Here is an 11,130-nt window from a genome sequence, read left to right on the forward strand (position 1 = left end):
GGTGTATGAAAGAAAAGCATGTGGTTCGGCTTGTTAGGAAATGAATAAGTAGTATTCTATTTCACTTCCTCTTAATTACTGTTTGGTTGTAGGATGAATAACTACATTTTTGTAACAAGGAATGTTAGGTAGGATTTCATGAATGCAAGTTAATAAAGGAAGTTGCAAACAGTAGAGATATTTAAGTTCATTGTCTATATGTTACACTTGCTTGTTGTTATACTTATTTGCATGTTTAAATAAGTAAGGAAAAAAAAATAAACAAAAAAAAATAATAATAATATCAGAACAGTTTAAAGCATTTTTGATATGTGATATGTTTTTAACAAATAGTTGAAAGCATTTCTAGTGTTAAGTAGGTAGTACCAGTTATGTGGAGTTAGTAGAATCAGTAGCGGTCACCCTCAGAGTAGTAGTAAGGAGGGTGGTCGTTACAAGCATTAATTAGTTTAGCTTAGGTAGCAATTCAGTTTCTTATTGATACACATGATAGTTCTATGATTGGCTTTACATGTTAGCTTTTCAGTTAGTTCCTTTGCTATTTATGAGCATGATTAGCTATACATGTTTAGTTTTCTAGTTAGTTGATTTCTTTGCTATTTATGAGCATGAGTAGCTTTACATGTTAGCATTCAGTTTTAGCATGTTTTTATTTATATACATGCATATCGAGTTTTTGTGAGTAGGATAGCGCTCACTAAGCTTTTAGCTTATAGATACTATTTTCCTCCTACTGCAGATAAAGGAAAAGCTAAAGTATAAGGAAGAAGGCGACAAGGAGATGCTGTGACGGTGTGTGATGTGTGGACTATGGAGATCCTTGAGACTTAGCTAAAGAACTCACTTAGTTTAAGAATTTGTTTAGTTTAATTTCTTATTAAGTTGATAAGAAAATTTTGTAGTAAGAAGTTATGTTTCCGCTTTTTATTACTTACATGATTTGATTTATTAAACTGCGTGGTTGTGAAAATATATGTTCCAGCCGCCTGTGGCTGAGTATACTCTGTATGTATTTACGGATATGGTCACCGGTATAGGGGAGACTCTGCCGAAATTTTTCGGTAAGGTTTCCATGTGATTTTTTTTTTATCATACCGGTTAAGTAGAGTTAGTAGTCAAGTAACGGTCATCCTTAGAGTGTAGTAGTAGTAAGAAGGGTGGTCGTTACACCGAGGAAGTCATAATCCTGTATGCATGTCAATCATATGCATCCATATAAATGCAGCAAGTAAATGCAGCAATCATAAACAATAAATGCAATAAATGCATATGGTGACCGTGCACTCTGACATCACTGCTCCTGATGAGCGACCGAGTGGACGGGATGCTGTCGGAGTACTCCTGTCCTCTGACCCCAAATCATAAATGGGGGAGCTCAATGCTCTCATCTCCTAGTACACGATGACGGGGAGGATATCTCTGCCGGCTACCACGCTGAGTCAACTGACCAACGGAGCCAAACAGAGTCCACCATCTGCCGGCTACCACGCTGCTACACTAAATGCCAACGGAGCCAAACAGAGCGGAACTGACTGCCGGCTACCACGTTGAGTCACCTGACCAACGGAGCCAAACAGCAGAACCGCCACACACCTGCCTGATATACCACTAATCCATGGATGGTGGCGTGTGCAGTACATGTAACTGGCGATGAGCTCACAATAATGGAGCAGACAACCGCACAGCATGCAATCATACAAGATGATGCATGACTCTAAACATGGCAATATCATGAATAGCATAGCAAGATCCATACATAAATAAAAAGTGTACCACAAATCAATGTATCAGATGGAAGGTACACAAACAGATATGGTATCAAATAAACCCTAGGTCCTGAACATGATGTATCACATGGTTGGGTCACTACCGAAAGCATGTATGGTCAGATAAATAATAACATGCAGTGCATAATAAATAAACAAACAACATGTAACAGATCATGTAGTGACCAACCGAATCAAATGGAAAACACAATCATTGTTATATGTTAAACACTTTATTATGCATATCAAAAGACATAAGTCAAAGTACCCGCCTCCAAATAGAATAGTCCAAACTGGTAGTCGAGATACTCGTCTCGCGTCAAGGTCCGTGATAAATCCTACAATTTAGCTAAGTATAAAAAAATAGCTAAATAAATTCCTAATCACAAGACCATCATCCTATATACAAGAATTAATCTACACATGATCATCTATCTAAAAATAATCGAATCAAAACAATGATCTATAGCATGTATCAAATGCTCCACACCTTACCTTACTTCTCAGCCGTTCTTGCTGCCAGTAAACCTGACCGAAGCGAGGTAAATGGTGTTGCCCTCTAAATCAAATACCCTACATCAATAATCCACACTTAACTAACTTAAAAATTTATCACTGCACAGATGCTAACCTTAAAGTATAGCAGTAAATCTGCAACTCACCACCGCAACTCAGAGATCAAGAACTCACTTCTCACCCTCCTCAACTGATACACAGTCTAGACTGCGACTGCTGAACCAAGAAACAACCCACAGCAACAACTTCTCTTCAGGATTCCAGTATACTGTTCTGATCAAAGGAAATGGAAAAAGTGGAGACCCCGGATCAGATTTGGGATTCAACCATATTATTCCAATAACAACTTAAATTCAAGAAAATAATTTACTCATCTTACCTCAATTCGCAACAGGGACGTTGCTGCCGGAGGAAAGTAGCCGCTGGAAGGTGGCTGTCGGACCCAAGAACAACCCGCAGCCAACCCTAATTCCTAAACCCACTGAACAGCACAACGTGGAAGCAACCTCCACTCGGAAAAGGAGAAGAAGAGTCGGCGCTAACGCTGAGGAGTCTAGGGCACGGCCAAGCGGAGGAGGTTGCCGCTGGGGTCGAAGACGGCGGCGTCGGCAGGCACAATGGTGGTGGCAGCCGGCGCTAGAGCAGAAGGAAGGCCGGCGGCAAATCTTCGGACCAGAGGAAGGGAGGAGAAGTCGCTGGTCGGCCGGGGCTGGCTACGGCACAGAGGAAAGGTGGCGCTGTGAGGAGATCGGAGAGGCTAGGGCTCGGATAGCAGCTCTCGTCTGCCGGCGTCGGCCGTGGCGATCGGGAGATGCGAGAGGAAGGAGGCGTCGGCAGAGGAGAAGAAGAACTGTCGCGGGCGGTTAGAGCTTCGGCGTGAGAGAAGAAGAAAGGCGCGGGTGAGGGCACGGGGAGAAGAAAGAAATAAGAAATAAGAAAAAGAAAATATAAAAAGAAAACGAAATATAAATATTTCCTCACTTAAATAGAGTAACCCAAACAGGCTTTCCTGGGACCCAGTTTTATCCCTGTAAACTCGTCCATACGAGTTCCGAAAAATTCCAGAAAAATTTCCAAAAATTCCGGAAAAATTCCCTTATTAATATTCACCTATTTCCGGTATTTTACATATTATATCTTAAATGTAATATTTTTCATTTAAATATAGTAATTTATAAATTTTTACCATTTTGCATTAATCACACCTTTAATTAAATCCTTTAGTTATAACTTACAAAAAGTTTTGGGAAGATCCGAGCTATCATAGCACATCAAAAGTCATTATCATTTGGTGATTTTTTTTTATTCTAAATTATTAAAAAATTTAAATACTAAAAACAAAAAAAAATTATTATTAAAATAAATAATAAATGTTATTTTAAAAAATTAAATATTGCAACAAATAATAGCTTTAGATAGGAATAGAATCGATTATAGTTGAATTAAGGAGTTAGATGTGAGGTAAATAGTCCTTAGCCTAAAACATAAAACATTTTCTTTTTCGAATATTTTTCAAGGTGACACAAAAGAGTTAAGTGCAATGAAAATATTAAAAATGCAAAACAAATGCTAACATAAAAAATTTTACTTGATTGTTGCTTTGTAATCCGCAACCTCTGAAATTATAAAGTTGTGGTTTAGATGGATTTAACAATTGAGCATTCAACTTAGGTAAAAAAAAATTGATTTTTTTTATTTGATTCTATTTGAGGAGTAGTCAATTGGGCTATTCGTCTAGTAAATGTTGGTTGACTAATAGCAATCTATTATTTTCAGATCGAGAGACCAGGAAAGAGTTGATATTGGGATAGTGTCACGCCCCAGAGGAGTCCTTGCCTGGCAAAAAAATAACATCTCCCCCTTATGACAACGTATGGATCCTATATATATAGCCATACGTCTGTACAAGTATGATAACAATAGCCCACATAGATATAAACAATCACAACCACACAGTTGTATATGTTGCCCACACGGTTGGAACCAAAATACAGCAAAATTCAAAAAATAATACACAACTTACATGTCAGGTATACACTCAAACCACACAGGAAAATAAACAAAGTCGATAGAATGCATGCCGACACAACTTACGCAACAATAAAATCCAAAAATGGATAAAAATGGCCTCTAGGCTCAAAATCATAATTAGGACAACTTATTACAAAATCAAGCTCAAATACAAAGTACTGATAACGTGATCTTCTTTGTGACACCACACACTATTTTATCTACAATATAAATTAAATAGATAATTGCATCGACATATATATAAATATAAAATGCAGACATTTGATCAAAGTGATTCTCATTTCAAAATATTTTAAAATGGATGTTCATACAAAACCTAGGCTTATAGTATACATCCTAACAAATCAACCGAATCAAGCTACAGAAGAGCCATAGAACTCACGGACCGTTATCGGGAACATTAAAACTAGAAGTTTACACTTGTGTCTATGAGAAATTTAACCATTATGGATTTATTGGTGGAGTGATACGAGATCATCGTGGAAGGAATATATACGGATTTCGGAGGTGCACACAAGCACCCCACACCTTTTTATAGAAGTTAAACTCAATGGAATTCACAAAGGACTAGCATTCGCTAATGCTCGAGAATTAAGAAGACTTTTGGCGTTTTTTGTCTCGTTCACATATGTGCAGGAAATCATGGATGGTGATGAGAATTTACATTATACGGAAGCTCAAAGTTTGCAAATTTGTAAGCTTTTGGATAAAACACACACTATTGCTCTCGTACATAATAAACACACTACTAAGTTTGTTTCCCATCATATGACATATTTTATTTCTTTTTCCCCTTCTCCACTTGTTTGGGAGAATGGGAATTAACCAGTTTGGTTGAAAAACTTGATATCTGACATTATTTTAATGAGAATTAAGAATTTCCTCATAAAAAAATATCAAAATTATACTTGAACCTTGCTTCCTATTCATGATCTCCCAAATTATAAAGTTGTGATTCGGAAGAATTTATAAATTGAGCATCAAACATTGGGGAAAAAACAAAGTGAATAAATTTTTTACTTGATTCCCTTTGAGTAGTCTATCGGGCTATGTTTGATAATTTTTGTCAGAGAATTAGGGAAAATTAAAGTTGAGACGACTTGAACTGATAATCTCAAGCAACTAAGTAGAGAAGGTTGAATTGTTTGGGATGGCTGAATTGCCTTGTATATGGCCTAGTTAGCTGGGAGTCGAGTCGTCGAGTTGGAGTAGTAGCAGCTCGATGTTGAATGTCGCAATGTCGAATTGGAGCAAATAAAGAAATAACTTCACATATGGAAAAATTCTCATATACAAAAGTCAAATTAAAATTTGTATTAATTAAAAGATAAATAATTATGGACTCCTTTTAACTCTAATCAACATTTAATATAGAAATAAATATTCTAGAAAATGTATATTTTAAACTTTGTAGGAATTAAAAATATTCTTTTTATTTCACAATAGAAAATATTAAATTCAAAATAATAAGAATTAAATCTCAAATTATATATTTAGAGATAGATGCGTCAATAATAAATATTTTTTAATTTATTTTTATTTATTACTGTTATACTAATTTTGAATATTTTAATTTTTTTATTCAACTTTTTCTTTGATATTTATTTCCATGTTTGCAATTATCTATTTTTTTTAATAACTATTAATTTGTTGCAACAATAGCCATTCAATAAGATGATAAGGTATTCTTTTTTTTAATAGTTTTCTAAATACTTCTGATCCGTAAGAATAAATTATTTATCTTTTTCAATAATAATTTCTAAATTTAATATAAAGGACATTTAGAATTGACATTATAAATATGAGCAAATTGACACTTAATTTTACACACAATAACAAGTATAATAGTTTACAATGGAACTAAAAGGAACGTTGGCTCTCTGTTTCCTTGTTTTCTTTTGCATCTTTAGTGGTATAATCTCGACAAGGTTTTCTTGATGCATGACAATTTGATTTACAATACATATATATGATCCTAAGATTTATATTGCTTGTTTAATCTATATATTCTTAGCTAGAGGAATAGATGCGGAGCTTGCAAGCGAAGGAATCTCTAATGTGCAAGACAACAAGGTGATCACAACCGAAGAGTTGTGGCAGATTGAACAAGGTTCGACGCCGCCAAACTGCAATGGCAAGTGTAATGGTTGCACACCATGCAGAGCTCGACTGATCACGGTGCCACCGGCTGCCAGTGGAACTAGGAGGCTCTTGCAGAATGTGGTCTGGAGGTGCACTTGTGGCTAGGTCCATAAACATTATATATATGTCATGCCTTTGAATAAATTAAAGTGATGTTCTAAATGAACATTTAAAGAAGTTGTGATGGAATGGTGAACTTAATATTGAATCTCTTTTTCATTAAATGATTTAATAAGAAAAGTATATATATATATATATATAATAAATTAACACTATAAAATAATTTACAAATTTATATAAAATTTATTATATCTTAATTGTAATATTTTTCATTTAAATATAGTAATTTATAAATTTTTACCATTTTGCATTAATGACACCTTTAATTAAATCCTTTTGTTATAACTTACAAAAAGTTTTGGGAAGATCCGAGCTATCATAGCACATCAAAAGTCATTATCATTTGGTGAATTTTTTTTTTATTCTAAATTATTTAAAATTTTAAATACTAAAAACATAAAAAAATTATTATTAAAATAAATAATAAATGTTATTTTAAAAAATTAAATATTGTAACAAATAATAGCTTTAGATAGGAATATAATCGATCATAGTTGAATTGAGGAGTTAGATGTGAGGTAAATTGTCCTTAGCCTAAAACATAAAACATTTTATTTTGTGAATATTTTTCAAGATGACACAAAAGAGTTTAGTGCAATGAAAATATTAAAAATGCAAAACAAATGCTAACATAAAAAATTTTACTTGATTGTTGCTTCGTAATCCGCAACCTCTGAAATTATAAAGTTGTGGTTTAGATGGATTTAAAAATTGAGCATTCAACTTAGGTAAAAAAAATGATTTTTTTTATTTGATTCTGTTTGAGGAGTAGTCAATTGGGCTATTCGACTAGTAAATGTTGGTTGACTAATAGCAATCTATTACTTCCATATCGAGAGAGCAGGAAAGAATTGCTATTGGGATAGTGTCACGCCCCAGAGAAGTCCTTGTCTGACAAACAAATGGCATCTCCCCCCTTATGACAACGTATGGATCCTATATATGTAGCCATACGGCTGTACAAGTATGATAACAATTGCTCACACAGATATAAACAATCACAACCACACAGTTGTATATGTTGCCCACACGGTTGGAACCAAAATACAACAAAATTCAAAAAATAATACACAACTTACATGTCAGGTATATACTCAAACCACACAGGAAAATAAACAAAGTCGATAGAATGCATGCCGACACAACTTACGCAACAATAAAATCCAAAAATGGATAAAAATGGCCTCAAGGCTCAAAACCATAATTAGGACAACTTATTACAAAATCAAGCTCAAATACAAAGTACTGATAACATGATCTTCTGTGTGACACCAGACACCATGTTATCTACAATATAAATTAAATGAACAATTGTATCGACATATATATAAATATAAAATGCAGACATTTGATCAAAGTGATTCTCATTTCAAAATATTTTAAAATGGATGTTCATACAAAACCTAGGCTTATAGTATACATCCCAACAAACCAACCGAATCAAGGTACAGAAGAGCTATAGAACTAACGGATCCGTTATCGGGAACATTAAAACTAGAAGTTTACACTTGTGTCTATGAGAAATTTAACCATTATGGATTTATTGGTGGAGTGATACGAGATCATCATGGAAGGAATATATATGGATTTGGGATGTGCACACAAGCACCCCACACTTTTTTATAGAAGGTAAACTCAATGGAATTCACAAAGGACTAGCATTCGCTAATGCTCGGGGATTAAGAAGACTTTTGGCGTTTTTTGTCTCGTTCACATATATGCAGGAAATCATGGATGATGATGAGAATTTACGTTATACGGAAGCTCAAATTTTGCAAATTTGTAAGCTTTTGGATAAAACACACACTATTGCTCTCGTACATATTAAACACACTACTAAGTTTGTTTCCCATCATATGACATATTTTATTTCTTCTTCCCCTTCTCCACTTGTTTGGGAGAATGAGAATTAACCAGTTTGGCTGAAAAACTTGATATCTGACATTATTTTAATGAGAATTAAGAATTTCCTCATAAAAAAATATAAAAATTATACTTGAACCTTGCTTCCTATTCATGATCTCCCAAATTATAAAGTTGTGATTCGAAAGAATTTATAAATTGAGCATCAAACTTTGGGGAAAAAACAAAGTGAATAAATTTTTTACTTGATTCCCTTTGAGTAGTCTATCGGGCTATGTTTGATAATTTTTGTCAGAGAATTAGGGAAAATTAAAGTTGAGACGACTTGAACTGATAATCTCAAGCAACTAAGTAGAGAAGGAAGAATTGTTTGGGATGGCTGAATTGCCTTGTATATGGCCTAGTTAGCTGAGAGTCGAGTCGTCAAGTTGGAGTAGTAGCAGCTCGATGTAGAATGTCACAATGTCGAATTGGAGCAAATAAAGAAATAACTTCACATATGGAAAAATTCTCATATACAAAAGTCAAATTAAAATTTGTATTAATTAAAAGATAAATAATTATGGACTCCTTTTAACTCTAATCAACATTTAATATAGAAATAAATATTCTAGAAAATGTATATTTTAAACTTTGTAGGAATTAAAAATATTCCTTTTATTTCAAAATAGAAAATATTAAATTCAAAATAATAAGAATTAAATCTCTAATTATATATTTAGAGATAGATGCGTCAATAATAAATATTTTTTAATTTATTTTTATTTATTACTGGTATACTAATTTTGAATATTTTAATTTCTTTATTCAACTTTTTCTTTGATATTTATTTCCCTGTTTGCAATTATCTATTTTTTTTAATAACTATTAATTTGTTGCAACAATTGCCATTCAATAAGATGATAACACTACAACAAAAACCTTCATAGACATCGGTTTTCCACCGGTGTCTATTTCATTTTCGACCGATGTCTATGAAGCCGATGTTAAAAGTCTGTCATTTTAGACATCGGGTTAAAACCGATGTAGTATCACTTAACGACACCGGTCTTCGAATCGGTTATTAACCAGTGTAGTATCACTTAACGACACCATTTCATCAACGGTGTAAAACCGATGTAATATTGTATGTTAATAACACCAGTTTTGGCAGCGGTAAATGACCGATGTAATATTAGTTAATAACACCGGTTTTACAGCGGTGGAAAACCGATGTAATATGTATATTTTTTATAGCATAAATTTAATTTCCGAAACAATGAAAAACCGACAATAACAAAAAAAAATACACAAATATTCACAAATTATACAAATATTCTTCATTCAATAATATCCATAAAATACACAAATATTCACAAATTATATAAATAATCTTCTTACAACAATATCCATAAAATACCCAAACATTCTTTTTACATCAAAAGCTAGCTAGTAGATATCAAAATCAAGGTAGAACATTCTTTTAACACATCAAGGTAGAACCGCACTTCAAATGTAATCTAGCATGCATTCAGCCCACTCGAACCGCACTTCGTCAATTTCAACTCTGGAGTACTTGAGATTTGTAAACTGTAAAAACACATAAATCCACCATATGTCAAATAACTAAAACAAATGTGTACATGTATCAAATAAAATAGAATACTGAGTTTTTAAAGGCCGCTGTGGAAGATAACGAATATAACATAGAATCTAAAACTTTCATATATGACACTTGGTATATGCTGCTTAGAATATAACATAGATAATTTGCTCCTCTAATTCAAGTGTACAGATTGATAAGAACCGACAACATCATACAACAAATTACTAGGCATGATAATGGTTGAACAAAGAAATATGACTACACAACAAATCCAGTGAAGGAAGCATAGAAGAACAAAGCTACCTCTGATGAAGAGATCTACTATTTATTGTACTACTTCTGATGTCATCTTGGTATCCTGAATATCCTGCACTAAGCCCCCTATTTTCTGTGATTTCTGCTACCAACCAGAAGAACTTCATTGTGATTTCTGTGATTTATTGTACTGTGATTTATTGTACTATTTATTGTACTACCTCTGATGCCATCTTGTTCCCTCTATTGACAAGACCATCAGTAGCAGTCTGCGAAGAACTTCATTGTAACAGGCTATCGCTTCTGCATAATTTCCCTGGTGTAATACAAGAGAACTATCAATTTCCAACTAGGGGCAAAGACAGCAAAGAAGATGATAGACAAATTATATGACTTTCTTCCATTAAATGAGGCAATATGCAGTAACTCTCAAACTAGCAATGAAAAAGGCAGATATAGTACTCTACCTGTTGCTTGTATATAATAGCCAAGTTGTTGAAGGGCGTAGATATCCCTGTTGTAACTGCTAAAGTTGCCTTATAGAATGATGCAGCAACACTCATCATGTTGCTTCATGAAGAGAAGTTTCATTAAGAAACAAAAATAAAGTATCCGCACAGTTGTCATCAAACATTTCTTGTAACGACCCGACTCCTGAGTACTAAGCTGTGAGCCGGATCGCTACCTTAACTACTGATGCTACTGTGCGAAAACTGGGTAAAATAAAATTTCACTAGTTGACTCTATTAAACTGACAACTGGTACACCCATGCTGTTATAAGGAAGAGTTCAAGACCTTTCCGGTTGGGGTATATGTGCTGAGGAGGATACTTGACCTCCCATCTGAGCTAG

At 33.9% G+C, this 11,130-nt stretch overlaps 1 long non-coding RNA gene across 1 annotated transcript; it reads right to left on the reverse strand.

Moving 5' to 3' along the window:
- Positions 1-10,378: 10,378 nt before the first annotated feature.
- LOC122008519 lies at positions 10,379-10,784 on the reverse strand. The gene is made up of 3 exons (XR_006119308.1): positions 10,746-10,784; positions 10,500-10,594; positions 10,379-10,420 (listed from the first exon to the last, which is right to left on the reverse strand). It is a non-coding gene; the product is annotated as an uncharacterized LOC122008519 (long non-coding RNA).
- Positions 10,785-11,130: the final 346 nt, after the last annotated feature.

This window comes from Zingiber officinale, chromosome 1A (assembly GCF_018446385.1).
Source record: "Zingiber officinale cultivar Zhangliang chromosome 1A, Zo_v1.1, whole genome shotgun sequence".
NCBI lineage: Eukaryota > Viridiplantae > Streptophyta > Magnoliopsida > Zingiberales > Zingiberaceae > Zingiber > Zingiber officinale.